Source organism: Mustela erminea, chromosome 7, assembly GCF_009829155.1.
Source record: "Mustela erminea isolate mMusErm1 chromosome 7, mMusErm1.Pri, whole genome shotgun sequence".
Taxonomy (NCBI): domain Eukaryota; kingdom Metazoa; phylum Chordata; class Mammalia; order Carnivora; family Mustelidae; genus Mustela; species Mustela erminea.
The window spans coordinates 31,433,888-31,451,807 of NC_045620.1; positions in this window are offsets into that span (position 1 = coordinate 31,433,888).

A 17,920-nucleotide genomic window follows, 5' to 3' on the forward strand; every position below is an offset into this window, starting at 1 on the left:
GAGGAGCGAGAGGTGAGGGCATGTGAGCACCAGCTCCCATCACTCTTTTGTCAAAGGCTGCACCTGGGAAGGCACTGATGCTCCAACATGTCTGGCTTGCTGTGTGCATGGGCAGAGCAGACCCCGGCTACCACACAGAGCCCCCAGGTAAAGAGGCAGATGCTGGCTGTTCAAAGTCATGTTGGTATCCGTGCAACGTCAAAGCCCAAGGAGATACAGGCTGGACATCTACAGCCTGTAGATGCTACTCTGTGTTCTCCCATCCTCCAGACTCGAGGACAAACTTTCTGTTCCCCACCCTCAAAGCCCAGGGAAAACCTTCCCAGAATCAAGTAGAAGGTACACTTCCTTCTAATTGGTGCAGATGGTTTATTTCACTATTCACTATTCAGTAGCTCTCCACCCATGTCACAGAGTCCCATATCTAGCCCTCTTTAGCCCAACCTGGTAACATGTTGGCAGCTCAGACTGACCACAGCCCTGTAACAGTTCCATAGACTTGACAGACAGACACTCCTTCCACTCAGTAAATATCTTACTGGGTATTTGGAAATGCGATAGTCCACAGCCAATGGACTTTCAGCGGGTTCTTGTCAGCTTTGATGTTTTGGAGAGATTTCCAAATTTGGTTAAGCATAATGAGTTTGGGGGATGTAGAGAACTGTGATTCTGAAGAGTCTCATGTTGGTCGTTTCTAGGGGAAGAAGTCAGATTCCTCAGGACTCTGAATAGCATTTGCTTAAACTGTGGGTCAGCCAGCTGCGAGCTGACCACTTGGCAATGTCTGCGAGAAAGGCTAGGACCTCTGTGAAAGCAGAACCATTGACGCAGTTGCTGTCTGATGTATGAGCATACTACCAAAGTTCACCGAAGGGGCGCCTGGGTAGCTCAGTCGGTTTAGCATCCACCTCTTGGTTTCAGCTCATGTCATGATCTCAGGGTCATGGGATCGAGTCCAGTGTGGAGCCCCGCATCACGGTCAGCCTGGGGGTCTGCTTGAGAGATTTTCTCCCTCTCCCTCTGCTCCTACCCTTGCTCATGCTCTTTCTCTCTTTCCCTCTCAAATAAATAAATACATATATCTTAAAATAAAAAAAGGTTTACTGAATGAGTTGAGAGACCATCTGAGACTTGTCAGGTGATCTTATACTAACGAAGCTATCTATTTCTTGAAGTCTAATGTCTTTCTGGTTTTCATCATTTTTTGTCTTTTTTCAATGTTAGTATCAGTCTTTCGTTGAGAATGAGAGACCTCAGAATCAGATGACTCTATTGAAAAGGACCTTAATAGATCACAGGACAGTTTCTCTGCTTCAGGCAACACCATACTTAAAAAAACATTCCTGACAGGATGCTGCTTACCCAAGGTCTGGAAACTCTCCCAAAGAAGTGGGAGAAATGCCACAGCCTGCCTGTTCTCAGTGTCTCTCCTTAATAAACTCTGGGTTTGTCCTGGCTTGAATTTCAGTTTCAAATTTTTAACTAATGTCTTGATGATCTCCTAAGTCCTACAAAGGTTTATTCTGAAAAGCATCCTGGATGATCTATGACCACCCTAGGCAAGGTGATAATATGTAATTACAGGAAGTCAAAAGTAGTATCTGGGGGAATTTAGTTGTCTAGGGAATCAGTGAAAAACACATGTAGGACTTGCTTTGAAATGCATCAACAAATAAGACAGAGTGATGGATGGACAGATGGATAGACATGAGTTGTATAAGTATATAGTATAGTATAGCCTAGTAATGTATAATAAATTATATATATATAGTAAAGTAAATGTTAATGGTAAACTCTAAGTGGTGGGTATATAGATCTTATTTGTAGATTTTTATCAATTCTTCTGTATGTTTGAAAATTTTCATAATAAAATGTTGGAAAAATATATGCAGGATATGTTTTGTGTATTTAAATGTCTACCCACATACTTTTATTTATAACTTGGAGTTTTAAATAACCACAAACTTTCCTGAAGACAATCTGTTTACTTAATTGAAAATATACTTGAATATAAGAGATAACTTTATTGGCTCTTAACAGGTAGAACTAATTAAACAATCAATAGATCATTCATAAGTACCTCCAAATTGCTCTGGGAGGTATCCGTATATATAGATATGATCCTCATCTTCAAAAAACTTAAGTTCACATTGGGAAAATTCTTTTTATATTGATCTATCCAGATATCTATCTCATATACCTGAAGTCTGGTTTTACCTAATCTCTCATCTGCATCACCAACACCAGCATTTTTCTGCCCAGATCATACAACTTACATTTATACCATCAACATTAACCATGTCATGTATGTCATCTACATCCATGTTCAAAGTGAGAGCATTTACATCTCCTCTTACATCATCTCGTCCGCCTCTCTTTACATATACTTTTCTAACATCAATGTATCTATATTACCTACAGCTACACTTTCTTGTTCATCAACTCCATTGTCTACATCTATGCTCACATCCTCATCAACGTCTACCTGACATTACATCCACATTGTCTAAAGCAGTGGTTCTCAACCATGACAACTTCATACCCACGAGACATCTGGCAACCTCCAGAAATGTTTCTGATTGTCACAACTGCCAGCAGGAAAAGCGCGCCCCTGGAATCTAGTGAGTAGAGCCCAGAGATGCTACTATCCTACAATACACAGGACAGCTCCGAAAATAAAGAATAATTCAGCCCAAAATGTCAATAGTGCTGACATTTGAGAAACTCTAATCTGTCATCCACATCAACTACATCCACGTTTACGGCTATGCCAGTCTCATCTACATCTCTGTTGGCAGCTACTCTATATTTATATCTGTATCGCTACATCTGCACTTACTTCAGTGTCACGGACAGCTCCATCACAACATTTACAATATCTACATCAACATCGCCTACTTCACCACAGATAACATCTACATCTCTATGATGTACGTCTTTTATTTCTGCATCTACTTGTATACCTAATTAGCAGCTCAGAGCCTTGTTGTTATATCAGAATGAGAATTTTAATTCTCCCCTCCTCTGGCCACATACAAAAATGTGAGTGGAACAGAGGTCAACCATTGTCGATCACACTCCTTAAAGTATAAGAGGCAAAGAGTTCTTTGCTGGCTTTGTCCCGGTCTCCAAGGGCAATTTTGGTTCCTGCTAATGGAAGCCAAAGAGGCTCCCATTTCGAGTTGGACTGAAATGAGAAGTGAAGCATGGGCCTGTTGGATTTCATTCATGCCCTCTCTTTGCTTGCCAGTCTCCCAGAACCAGAGGGAATCTATACAGACAGCATTGTCTCTCATAGGGTGATAGAGAATAATTTCTTCTCAAAAGAGCAATCATTACTGAGACTGTGCCATGGTTTGATCACATCTGGTTCCACCTGAACTGGTCTGACAGAAGGGAAGCCACAGATCCCTCTATTTGGCCAAGTGCTATGCGCCACGGAGTAGTTAAAAGACCTCGGATTCTGGATGAAAACAGCACCTCAGCTATGACATTCATGTAAGCCTCCTTAGCCGTATAAGCTGATTTGTCAGTCAAGACAAAAATGAAATGATGTTTCCAGGGGAAATTGAGAATGTGGCAGATAAGACAAACAATAGCAAATCCCTGTGTCTTCCATACCCTGTGACCTTTACCAAATAGCTTTGCTTCCCTGAAGAAGCCTGTGCCTCCTGGAGACCAGTAGTTTTCCTCCAGGAATAAGATTGGCCCTAGGCAAAATTTCAAAACAGTCTCTCACCACCCATTTAAATCCTCATTCATGGTACTGTTTCTAAAGTCTCAAAAACATATTAAGCTTTGGGACTTGGAAGTAAAAAAAAAAAATCAGAAAATCTTTACTTATTATTGTGGATTTCTTTTTTTCAAAGATTTATTTATTTATTTACTTATTTTAGAGAAAGAAAGAGAGCGTGTGTGCAGCTGCACAAATGGGGGAGGGGCAGAGGGAGAGGGACAGAGAATCCTGAGCATGGAGCCTGACTGGGAGCAGGATGGGGGTCTCCATCCCAGGACCCTGAGGTCATGACCTGAGCCAAAACCAAGAGCTGGACATTTATCCGACTGAGCCAGCCAGGTGCCCCTATGGATTTCTTTAAAAATATTTTTTTAAAGTTAAGTTCTATGCCCAACATGAGGCTTGAACTCATGAACTTGAGATCAAGAGTCACACCTTCTACTGGCTAAGCCAGGCAGATACTCCTATTTCTTAAAACATTTTTAATAGATGAGAAATATGCAGCTTATGTATACAAGAAAATTGTAGACTGTAGCAAATATCTGAACATAAAAGTATATAGGTATTCATATTTATTTTGTTTGCAAGAGTGTCTCTCCCTAGGATGCCTGGGTGGCTCAGTCGGTTAAGCTGCTGCCTTCAGCTCTGGTCATGAGCTGGGGGTCCTGGGATCGAGTCCCGCATCGGACTCCTTGCTGGGCAGGAAGCTTGCTTCTCCCTCTGCCTCTGTCTGCCACTCTGCCTGCTTGTGCGCGCTCTCACTCTTTTTCTCTCTGATAAATAAATAAAATCTTTAAAAAAAAAAAAAAAAAAGAACGTCTCTCCCTTAGCAGCAGATAGGACCAGGAATACATACTTACAATATGGTAACAGCTAGAGGCACGAAGGCAAATCATACTGGCATATCCCCGCGACACGCTTGAGAAATGTCTACTTTAACCTTCACCTCCAGGGCTAGCGCTTCTTGTTCCTTCAGTGGATCCCCTCAACAGATCCCTTCAGACCAGTGGTATCTCTCTGCTCATGGTTCAGCTTTGATTCTCACTGGAGAATTGTAATACCTTCTCCTGTTTTCCCGATTTCTCAATTTGTCTCAGAATTTGGTATCTGCAAAGTATATAAATTATCTAAGAGACACTGGGAAGCAATTCCCTCATGGAGACACTCCTTAGCAGCTCCTCATCTGGAACCACCTCGCATACTCTCTGCCCAAAGCCCCTTGCTACTCGGTCCCACTAAAACTGCCCTTTCAAGCTTCAAAGATACACACTCCCCGCCAGCAAGACTCCGGTTCTCTCTGCATTGACTTTAGGCTTCAGGAGGGAAGCAATGTGATTGAGTAGAAGAACTATGACGACTCCCGTGGGGAGTAGAAGCATAATCAAGACAATGAAAGCATGTTTGCAAGTGTGGAAAAGAGTCCAAGGCATTCCTTCCCTGGGTCATAGAAGCAAATGCTTCCAAGGGCCACATAACTGATAAACTGTGGGAACTCGGCTAAATGTTAAGACCGCAAAAGTGGTGGAGATTAGTGTGGCCAGACAGGAGAGTGCAAGCCTCAATTAAAAGCATTCAAATTCATGTATTTAAAACTACCAACCAAACCAGCCTCTGAAGGCCAGGCTCTACCAGGTTGGGATCTCTGCATTGAACGCTGCCTGCGGTTTAGACGATCTAGATGGCTTGGGGTAGGTGCACCCTGCATATGCAGTCACACCTTAAAAGAACATTGAGGAAAGTGTTTTCCCAAAGGCTAGAATACAGTCAGTGAAGTACAGACATAGGCTTTTGCTAGGTATGGGCCCAAAAGAAACCAATTCCAATTGCTAGGCCAACTTCAGACCCCAACAGTTAAATCAACAGTTAAAATCACAGATTAAAAGATGCTAACTAATCACAGTTCAGAAGAAATAATAATAATTTTTAAAAACCAGTAGGCAAGGGGCCCTTGGGTGGCTTAAGTCAGTTAAGAGTCTGACTCTTGATTTCGGCTCAGATCGTGATCTCAGGGTTGTGAGACTGAGCCCCACATCCAACTCTGTGCTGAGAGTGGGGCCTGTTTAAGATTCTCTCTTTCCCTCTGTCCTCCCCAACCCCCTCCACATGTGCTCTGTCTCTCTTTCTAAAAAATAAAAACCAAGTAGGCAAAATGACAGTATTTCTAATGTTAGACTTTTATAAATGGAGTAATCATATGAGAAAGAAAATTCTATCTCATGTGAAGGCTGTGCTTTTGTAAGCAAGGTAACATATATACGACTCATCTTATTATCCACCATTCAATTATTGCACTTATGTCAGGAATGCTTCCTTTTATTAGATAATTGGTTGATTATCATTATCAATAAGCAAATTCAAACACAATCCTAAAATTATATAACTCAGAACAGTTTCACATGAATCTACTGGAATTAGGGGAAAGGGGACTCATTGGCAGTATAACCATAATTGTTCAATGTGATCTTCCCTTATAGCCCTGGTGGATTTATTTTTATTTTCACTTTTTTTTTTTTGGATTATTTTTATTTTTAAGTGAAATCTTGTCTAAAGTATACAAATAGGTAGAATGGTATGTGACTCCTGCTTGCTATTCTAACAGCCAGATCTTTATTCTTTCAACTTCAGACCAGGATGCCAAATAAAAGACTAGATTTGGGGGAAAAAAAGAAATTCCAACCAACATAAATGTCAGTTGCTTAGATCTCTTCTGACTGTGATGATGGTTTCCTTCCATATAAATGTCTCAGTTCTCATAGCATTTTTCATGCCTGTAAGTATTTAAAATTTTATTTTTTAATGACATCTGAATCTTTCTATTAGATTGAAGTGATCTTTGCAGGGCAAAAAAGTGTTGAACTCTACTTGTATCCTAAATATCTCCTTGCCCTGCTTCCTTAATGTAACTATTAAGGATTTTAATATCACTACTGTCTCTTTCACTTGAAATATTGAGATGGTTCTTTTTTTTTTTTTTCTTAAGATTTTATTTATTTATTTGTCAGAGAGAGAGAAAGTGAGCACAAGCAGGGGGAGGGGCAGGCAGGGGGAGAAGCAGGCTCCCTGCTGAGCAAGGAGCCCGGTATGGGACTTGATGCCAGGATCCTGGGATCATAGCCTAAGCCCAAAGTAGACGCTTAACTGACTGAGCCACCCAGGCGTCCTGAGACACTGGGATGGTTCTTGCCCAGCCGGAAGAGAGCATGAGAGAGAGAGTGTCACAGGGGAAGGAAGGTGAGTGTTAAAAGCCAGACAAGCTTGTTTTTTAAGTCATTAATAGCTGTGTGTCCTTGAGCAAGTCACTTAACTTCTCTGAACTTTGGTGTTCTTCGCTTCAAAATGAGGATGATGAACCAAAAGATAAGTGATTTGGAGAACAATAAAGCCTGAGGAAGGATAGGGAATGCCTGAAACAGAGGGAGAAGGACAGAAATGATACTGACCACACAGTCAGCACATCACAGGAATGAAGGAGACCCTCAATAAACAAATGACAACAGTTCTTATTTTTCCTTTCCTTCAGTCATCTGATACATATCCCCCCTCATTTTCTTTGTTTATGAAGTTCTGCATTAGTTTCCCAATATGGTAGCCTGGTTCCTAATATGGTGACAAATTGCCATAACCTGGATGGCCTAAAACAGGAGACATCCATTGTCTCTCAGTTCTGGAACTAGAAGTCCAAAATCAAGAGGTCAGTAGGGCCATACTCCCTCCGAATCCTACAGGGAAGACTCTTTCTTTGCTTCTTGCTACTTTCTGGTGGTTGACAGCAATCCTTGACATTCCTTGGCTTCTCTTTGCACCACTTCAATTTCTGAGTCTCTTGTCCCAGGTCTCCTCTGTCTCTGTATCCAAATCTCCTTCCTCTAATAAAGAAACCAGTCACTGGATTTAGGGCCCATCTTAATCTAGCATGACCTCGCTTAATTAATGGCATCTGCAAAAACCCTATTTCCAAAATAAGATTACATTCTGAGGTTCCACATGAAAATGAATTGGTGGGGGGACATTATTTCACCCAGTACATTCACTGTGGCGCATCCAAATCTCACCCACTAGGAAGACCTAGCTCTTTACCATCACTGAAGTGTATTGTCCTTGACTGCGACAGCTACTCTGACCATCCAGTCATGTGAACCACGGGATCGTATCTGTTCTGTAGCTGGTGGTATGTTCATGAGTCTTTAGCAACCAGTTCTTTGGGGAGGGAAAGACCTGATTATAAAGAGAGGGAGAGAGAGAATATGAATATATATATATATATATATATATATATATATATAAATAAAATATATACAATATATACATATGGTTTCTGTGTGTAATATTCCCATGATGGCTGAGTTCAAGCTGCCAATGTGATGTCAGCCAACTCTCTTGAAATTCCTGAAAATTTAACAGTCAACTCTCATGAACTAGTACAAGCCAGCTCCAGCATGAGTGGCACACTGCCTTGTAACTGCTATTTTGTCTTTAATGTTATTCATCATCCTAGGAAATAATAAGCTTCTCTGGCATATGTTTACTTAAAAGCCAGCTCAAAAAGCAGCTCCAGTGGAAGCCTTGGGACATCCCTGCCAACCTTTGTACTGGTCCTATTTTATATTTCCTCTAAGGAAGCACTCAGTATCTGGATTATAATTATTTATTTGTACCTCTGAACTCCTGATAGGCTTGTTGAGGGCAGTTATGATATGTCCTAACTGTCCTTGAGTCCCAACAACTCACATAATGCCAGACCCAGCAGAGACTTCATTGTCAAACTGAAGAAAGGGGTCAGAGCCTCTCTCTTGGTTTGTCTTTCTTGGTGCCATGTTCACAGCAAACATTCAATATATCCTTCCTAGAATCAAACAATGTTGTAGTTTTAATACCTCCAATAGCAGACCACCTACCTTCCTGTTGGTTAAACATCTTCCCCAACAATGGTTCCCACATCTGGTTATGCATCACTCATTCATTCAACAATATGCTGTGAGCAGTCACAATGTCCTGACACTGTTGCAGGCCCTAGGAACAGAGTACAGAATGAAACAGGCAGAGAAGCCCTGCCCTCATGGAGTTTGCTCTCTAGTAGAAGAGGTAGGCAGCATACAAATAAGGAAAAATGTGTATGTTGTTTTACTAGTGGTGATAAGTGCTTTGGAGAGCAATAAAGCAGGAGGAAGGGTAGGGAATGCCTGCAACAGGGGAGAGAGAAGGTTTGGGAAGCCCTCACTGAAAAGGTGGCATTGAAACAAAGTTCTCAAGGAGGGAGGGAACATACGGATCTCTGGCTCTGCATGAGGACACAGTAAATGCAAAAGAAACTGAGGCAGAAGGATGCTTGGCATGTTTTGGGAACAGCACAGGAACTTGCATGGCTGGAGCACTGTGCACAGGGGAGCATGGCACAAGAAGTGAGAGAGGTAAAAGGGCTGGTGGTCAGTGTAATGATTCTGGTTTTGTGTATGAGTTGGGAGACATTGGAGCATTTTGAACCGAGCAGTGGCATGAGTTGAATAGACATTTTAGTGTGCTCATCTGGCTGCAGTATGGAGGATGGACTCTCAAGAGACAAGGGTAAGACCAGTGAGGAGGCTGTTCATTTACCTAGCTGAGGGAAGATGGTGACTTGTGGCAGTGGTGGTAGGAGTTAGAGATGGAAATTAGCAGTTAGATTTTGGATATATTTTTGAGTCTTCAGGATTTGCCAAACGACCAACTATTGGATGTGAGAGAACAGAGGAGTGAAGGGTGACTCGAAGGTTTGTGGCTGAGTATGGAGACATCCTTGACTGGTATGAGGTTCCAAACTCTGACCACACATTATACAACCTTGGGCTAGAGTAGAGGGGGCTCAGGACGGTCAAAGATGAATCAGAAATAAGACCAGTCACAAGAAGTCAGATTGGAGATTGGGACCAACCAGTAAGAAATGTGGCCTGACGCTGAACTCTCTGTATCTCTCTTAACAGAAGCTAAGGGAGATCCAAAGCCTCAGCAAAGCTCAGTCCATGGACACAGAATAAAGCATGTGAGTGATGCTCAAAGTTGAACACAGGGTAAAGCATGTGAGTTGTAGACAGAGGAGGACAACAGTGGCAGTCAAAAGATATTTCAAGATCAACACCTTCTCACCCCCACTAGAGGTTGGGCCAGATGCTGTCAGGGTACAGAGATTTAAAAAAAAAAAAAGACCTGCACTCCCTTTCCAGGAGTCCTGGAAGGTCTTCCAAACCAGCACCCACTCTGTAATGTTCACATAAATGTCCACTTCAGCAGCAGCCCCCAATCCCAAGAAGGTTATCATGGGACTTACTGTTTTTATGTACACCAGGAGCATAGTTGGCCACTGAGTGGGCTCTGGCTCACAGATAATGTATGAGCTGAGGGACCCTAAGAAGATTAGTAACTGAAGTGGGTTTCTGGGGAATCTCTGCACTGTGCTGAAATTCCACTCATGGACTCCCTCTCCTCAGATACCTTCAGGGACAAGTTGTTCTGAAATCGTTCCAGGAGTAAAATTGGTTTGGAGTCTCCCAGCATTCATTACCACTTTATAATAGCGTATTTTGTACAAATTACACTCTTCACTTTTATATCTGGTATGCTGGGATGTTAATCACCCTGGAAACACGGGCAGATGATGGAAACTAGGCCATCTAGATGCTTACTCTAGAGTGGAATGACAAGAAGGCAGAGCATGGGGTATTACCTCCCGAAGTTCTTTTGGATTCTCTCTTTCATCTGGAGGGACAAGGAGAAATGGAAAAGGACATGGGAAGGAAGGGACTGGGGGCCATTGACTGACTTGGCACTTTGATGCCTGTCCTGAGGCTTGTGTTATTATCTCCTATGTGCCCTTTTCTCCCAAATTAAGAAGTAGCAGCATCCAAGAAACCACCGTGAGGACTGACTTAGAGAGCAGAGAGTAGGAATGTATGTGTATGATACTCTGCCTCTTATATACTCTTCCTGGGTTTTTTCTCCCTCCACATCCTCACTGTCAAAACAGTGTCCTGGGTAGTATAATAAAATGGTGAATTATTATGCAAACAAGCCATTGCTCTAGATTTTGAAGATTATTGTCTATCCATTTCATAGAGTCCTTGGATGAATTCAGGAACTGAGGGATTCAGATTCACTTTTCAGTGACTAAACCATCTCCTTTGAGAAAATTCCTGTGCTGCTCTGATGTATCTTCACCATTTCCTTGGGCTATGTAGATTCAGTGAGGTCTTCTGGATGCCCTTTTGCTTCCTCTTCCATCTGTGGGCTGGAAACTGCCCCATGTTCCAGGAGGTTCAGGAGGTTCCAATGAACCCCAAGCCTTCTGCCTTTAGTCTGCAGGATCTAGGGAACCACTTTTCCCCATCGGTCATATTCCAGCAAAGGTACTTTCTTCCTAAGTTAGCTATGAAGCCTGCCTCCACTATACTTCTAGGGGGAAAGGACCAAATCCAGTAAGTGTCCCAATGTTTATTTTCCTACCTGATAGGGTCACATGCCTTCTGAAAGACAAAAAGATTTGAGTTGAGAGTGGCTCATTCATTGGTTACTTCTAGTATCAGGGAGTACCATGTTTATACAGCAGTATATTATTTGGTGCTCTTACCTCAGCCTTGTGAGTGAGTACAAAAGAGAGAAAAGGCAGCTAGGGGAGAGTGAGAAAGAGAGGGAGAGCAAGCCTTCAGTAATACTTACGAGAAGTGGCCCACCATACATATATATCTTTGTTACCCAGAACAAAAATATGGGCAATTACATCTTGGGAGGTTTGGGACTGCATATATTTACTTAATAGGAATGGCTCCTCAAGGACCATTATGAATGATTGGGAAATAAAATATTCATAGGTGTAAAACTGAAATTAGCCTACATGGAGTTTTCCCAGAGTTTACATCCACAGAATACATTTTTGTAGAAAAGAGGCCTGCCTGGGAGTTGATGTGCTCTAATATTCCCCATAAATAATTAAAAATTCACCATCAGCAGAAGAAAGCCTTCTCCTAGAGCAAAGAGGGTTTTATTCAGTCTGCCAGACCGCTCAGAATCACAGAGGCAGAACCAACTTACATTTCATGACTCCTGAGGATGAGCTGCAGAGAGAAGGGCCAGGGGAATTCAGCAGGCAGCACAAGAGGGAGACCTTAGAACACCCTGCACAGGACTGGACCAGTGACAGCCATGCTGGCCTGAAGCTGGTGTGACTTCAAGGTTATGACCACCATGTCTGGCTTGGTGCTGAAAATTCCACAAATTGAAATACATGTTTTGGAATGAGACCAAATTTCACAAATCCCTATGAAGAGTACCACAGAGAAGGCTTTTCAATGGGAAGAGGACAAAGAGGCTGTGGGCATCAAGGCGTCGGGGGCAGAGGGGAGCTGCCACTAAGATGGGAACAACCCAACAGAACAGGGTGTGGGTCTCGGCATCTCTGCTACCACTGCCTGACACAAGTGCTGGAGGGAGGGCCAATATAACCCAAGTGCTTCTCCAGGGGCCCCCCTTAATACCCTTAGGGGTGACCCACAGATTCCCTCTTGCTTCTGGGCTTGGAGGAACTCTGAAATTCATCCAATATTTCCCATTAGTTCTGTCTTAGGGGCTGTGAATCTTCTCCTTCACTCGGAACCCATCTGCTTTTATTTTGGGGAGATTCCTCATGATCTCTGGTCCAGTTGGAGCATTCCCTCTTATACCACAGCACTCATATAGGTAAGCAACGTGGAAGCATTTTTCAATCTTATGCTACACATATAACATTTTGAACAAGCTGAACTTGGAAGGTACACTCAGGAAACAGCTTCAATCTTCTCTCACAACTGCCTTCAGGCATGCTCTGTCAAATCTCCTTTCCTGATCCTTGAACACTATCAGGCAGGAACAACAGCTTTTCATTAACTCCAGACCTTTACAACGGTCCAGACTTCTATTTTTCACCCACTTCAAAGCTCCTCCAGCACCCAGCTGCTGCCTGACTCAGAACCAATCATGGAAAAGAAGAAAAGCCTGGCTCATTCTTTTGTTCTCCTTGTTTCTTTCTTTCCTATCATAACCACCCCCTCTCCCAACCCCCTCCACCCAGCTCCTTCTGGTTTGGAACAAGGCAGAAGATCAAAGAAGACGGAGATGGGATCAGAGTTCGCCAGTGTTCTCTGTAGTTCTCCAGGGGACCTCCAGATGCTGGCTTGCCCTTTCACAAGAGATCTTTCTCGATTCTTCAGAGTCTTCCATGGTAACCTCCTGACTCCACCAATCCCTGACAGGCGTGACGCTCCCTGTCTGATCTTTTTTTTTTTTTTAGATTTATTTTATTTATTTATTTGAAAGACAGAGATCACAAGTTGCGAGAGGCAGGCAGAGAGAGAGGAGAAAGCAGGCTTCCCGCAGAGCAGAGAGCCTGATGCGGGGCTTGATCCCAGGACCTTGGGATCATGACCTGAGCCGAAAGCAGCGGCTTAATCCACTGAGCCACCCAGGCGCCCTCTCCCTGTCTGATCTTTCACAGCACCTCTCAGCTACCATCATGAGTACATCCCTGGGTCCCCTTGCTCCATCAAGCAGGAGCCTTTGTGGGTGACTCAAGACCAGTAACATTTCATGCAGTCCACCTGGCCCAGGGAAGCTCTCTAGATACACAGATGCTCCAGCCACTGTCCTTCTCCCTAATTTGCAAGCTGCTGCAACTGACTTGCCACTGTCTCCATCTTCATTTAACTCCTGAACTGTCGACTAAAATTGCCCTTTGGTCTCTTTCCTTTTCTCCTCCTAGCTTTATAGGAAGTCTTTGTTATCTGCAGCTTAGCAAGCTTCCAGCCAGGAAATGAGATGTCAGTCTCCCTTCCTGCAAACAACCCCACTTTTTGTGAATTGCTTTCAAGGGGCCTCTCACTTGGCAGAGGTAGGAAGCAGCATCATGAAACAGTACAGGGCTCCCTATCAACTAGATTCTTTCTCCAATCAGTCCCCTTTGCATTTCTTAGTTCTGACAGCCACTGTGCCTGGGTTAGTGAGTCTCATAGAGAGGGGCCTGACTCCTCTCTTTGGAACATGTGGGCACTTAAAACCCATGTTCTCTAGTTGTGAGGCTCCAGCCAAAAGTCAGACACAATAAGAAAAATTCTATTTAACAGCCAGTAATAGGTTTGTGAATATATGTGTCATCATTCAATTTCCTCCAGGAGCCGACCCTGAGACAAAAATCTGACTGGAAATAATTTATTCTGGAGATAATGCTAAGAAGCAGAGACAAGGGGTGGAGAAGCAAAACAGGAAGGAAAGGCAGGTCCAAGGAGCTTGGTATCAGGAATGTTCCATTGTGGGTCACTAAAGCTTAGTCCAACTGGAAACCTCTCAGAGCTTCTGTGGAACACACACCTCAGAGGGATCTGGGAATCTGGGGGAAGTCTCAGCACTCCGTAGAGGTACCTTTGCAGGGCAGCAGTTTCCATGGTATTGCCATTTTCCTGACATGCCATGTTTTCTCACCCTCCTCTGCAGCCCTGGAGTCTACCCCACGCCGCTCCCACCTTTCCTCCCTGGCTGGCTGATGAACTCTGCTAGAGTAGATGGGGTATATTTCCTTTCACCGTTAATGTTGGGATTGACTGTGTAATTTGTTGTAGGCAAATATGCATGAACCACCGTGCCTGATATGTAGTGAGCATTTATAGATGCAAATGAAATTGATGAGTTTTGAGAGAAAAGCTAAATTCAGTACCTGTATTGCTAGGTGGTTTTGACCTATATGCCCTTCTTTTGTTTGTTTGCTCTCCGGTTCCTTGCTCTATTCTGTATCATTGGAGGGGCTGTTCCTTGCAAACCATATTGCTCTGGCTTCCCTGCTGGTCATATCCAGGTATGTTAGTCAATAAGAGGCACAGGCACTGAAAGAAAAGAGAAGCCAAGAGAGGTCTCCCCCTTTCTCTCTTTGGGAAGTAGAGGATGCATTGGTAGAAGTGGCTGCTTCTCTTCTGTGTTTCCGGCTCTTACCAGACAACTCTCCCTCCACGGTCCCAAATTCTGCCTTTCCAGCCTGTGGAATTTCCCACTCTTACCAAGTGGCTCATGTTTCTAGGCTCCAGTGAGGATACAACATTTCTTTATCCTTCCATTCCCTAGAGGTGAAGCAGCTGCCTGCATTTACTAATCTCTGCATTTCCTCTTGTTCCCCTATTTGCTCTTTCAGCTTTTCTAATCCCTGTGTATTATTTCCTTTATTAAATTCCTTATAGTGGTTTCACTTTCCTGGCTGGACGCTCATAGATAATCTATTTCAGGAGCCATGTACAAAACCATGCTTTTTTCTAGACCCTGGTTCCTAAAGGAGACCTGTTTTCCTTCTTAAAAAAATTTTTTTTTTTTGAGAACATTCCTGACAAATGCTCTTCCCCATGGCTTCTCTTCTTTTCCTATGGTAATAGTATTTTATACTACTTGAAAAGAGATTATATCCAAAACATTATCAGCAATCAAAAAGCTAAGTCTTACCAATATTGTAAAGATGTCAGCTGCCCACAAATTGATCCATAGATTTGATGCAATTCTTCTCAAAATCCTAACAGATTTGTCACATGGAAATTGGCAACAAATTCTAAAATTTGTATGAAAATGCAAAGGTCAAGCATAACCAAAGCCTTCCAGAAGAAAAACAGGGTAGGAAGACTTTTTTTTTAAACCAGATATCAAGACTTACTAAAAATCTGTGGGCTGTGGTGAAGGGCACTTGGGTGGCTCAGTGGGTTAAGCCTCTGCCTTTGGCTCAGGTCATGATCTCATGGTCCTGGGATCAAGCCCTGAATCATCATCGGGCTCTCTGCTCAGCAGGGAGCCTCCTTTCCCCCTTTCTCTCTGCCTGTCTTTCTGCCTACTTGTGATTTCTCTCTTTGTCAAATAAATAAACAAATAAATCTTAAAAAAAAAAAAAAAGAAAAAGCTGTGTTGATAGAGAAAGTGTGGTGCTGCTCCAAGGATAAATAAATAGACGAATGAGACAGATCAGTATTATGGAAGAATCTAGAAACATACCTATGTGCATATGAACTCTAGGGTTTTGTTGTTGTTGTTGTTTTCAGTGACACTATGCAGTAGGTGAGAAAGGATGATCACTTCAATAAAAAGTTCTCAGGACTATTAAGTAGCAATGTGGTAAAAAGTGCAACTGTACCCCTAACTCATGGCAGGTTTATTCTAAGCTCTGGTTCCTAAGGAAAATATTGGTTTTCCTTGGTCATTCTGCTTTGAAAGAATTCCTTAGAAATGTTCTTTCCAAAAGCTTTTTTTCCCCCCTCGTACATGGAGATCTAAATATGAAAGGTAAAATAATAAAAAGTTTGTAAAATAATGAGAACAAAGAAAGGTCAGTCTGAATATAGGAACTGGTTGTGAGCCAATTTACAATAATGAAAAGAATTTTCTTGATGAGTAATAAACTCAGCCCAAATCCTATCTGAGAGGCTATGAGATGACATTAACATTTTTAACCCTGTGCTTTATAAGACAGCAAGACAAAAAGGAAATTGCTGAAACACAGAATTTAGATTGTCCTGGAAGGTGCCAATTTCTACATATTATTGGCAATCAGTGTATTTTAAACAGCAGTTGGAACCCTTATACAATTTCAATAATAGCTAAAGAATTTCCCCCAGATCAGCATCCAAGGAAGGGCCTTCCCTTAACATCTTCTTTGTCTGTAGCCACTTCTTTCTAGAGGTTTTATATGGACTCTTTTGTGCAGAACATTCTTTTCTGTTTGTTTTAAAATAATATCAGATTTCAGAAAAATGCAGAGTATTAAAAATTCCCATATACCTTTCACCCTGATTTCCAAATGTTGCCCTGTTTACCTTAATATTGCCTCTTTTCCTCTCTCTATCTGTGTTTTTTTCTAAAACATTTGGGGGTAAGCTGTATATATGATACCCTTTTATCTCTAGCTACTTCAACATGCATTTCTTAAAAACAAAGATATTCTCTTACATAATCACAGTACAATCCTCAAAATTGGGAAATTAACATTGATACAATATTAATTATGTAATCTTTAGATCTTGTTTAAATTTTACCAATTGTCCCACTAATATCCTTTTCAAGACTATTTTTTTTTTAATATTCTGTGGCCATGGTCTTGGTGAAATAATTCCCCACCTTTTCAGGAAGAGGTAGTGCGTGCTTAAAGGATTTGAGCATCATTGATTTTCCAGAAAAAGACACTCAAACAGACATCTGCCTTCCCTAAAAAAGACCCCAAATGAAGGTTCACTCTATTCCCCAAAGCCTGTGTTATCAGAGAAGATTCTGGATGGCTTCTCTTTGTTGCAGGGCACTTGCCTGCTTCTTTTTCCTGATTCCTCATTAGATTGAGAGAGCTCATGTTAAAAATATCCTGGAAGATGTTTTTACTTTCCTCTCACACATAACAACCTTCCTATTTCAATTTTAAAGCAAGACAGGATGCACAGTGCTTACAGGATGTACTAGATTCTACAAACAGATTATTCCATTACCCACACCCGACACTAGGGCTCTGTTATAAAGGAGTAATTAAAGGCCAAAGGGTAACAACCTAAATAAATGCCAGTCAGAAAGGGGACTGGTTAAATGAATTCTATTAATACAGTCAATGTAATATAGTGCAGCCTTTCAAAAGAAGATGCAGCTATGTATGTTTCAAAATAAATTAAGCCAAAACAACAGAAAGTGGTTAAGTAGTACAGACTCTGCAGAGGGCAATTAGAAAACTTGAGGAAATAGAAGTAGAAGGGAGACATTTATAGTAAACCCTTTTATACCATCTGACTTAAAAACTGTTTACCATGTGTTATATGTTATGTGTTCAGAGAGAGAAAGAGAGAAAATCATGAATAGCACATGGGTAGGTAGATAGACACAGATAGAATAATGGGTAGGTAGACAAATATAAGACTAAAAATTTGAAGGAACAGCAGGCTCCATATTCTCCAGCTGCACCTTTTATTTTTAAAGCCATCATTCCTTTTTCCACGTTCCCCTCCCCCCTTTAGTCCTCTTTAGTTATTAGCAATTTTATCCTCCGCTGGGTAATGAAGACACAAACCAGACTCAGTCCCAGATACCCTCTCAGCAAAACCGCACACCATACACAGCCATACACACTAACACACGCTTTCAGATTTGGAGGTGGGGTGGAGGAGATGAGGAATAAGCTTGAGCAATCTC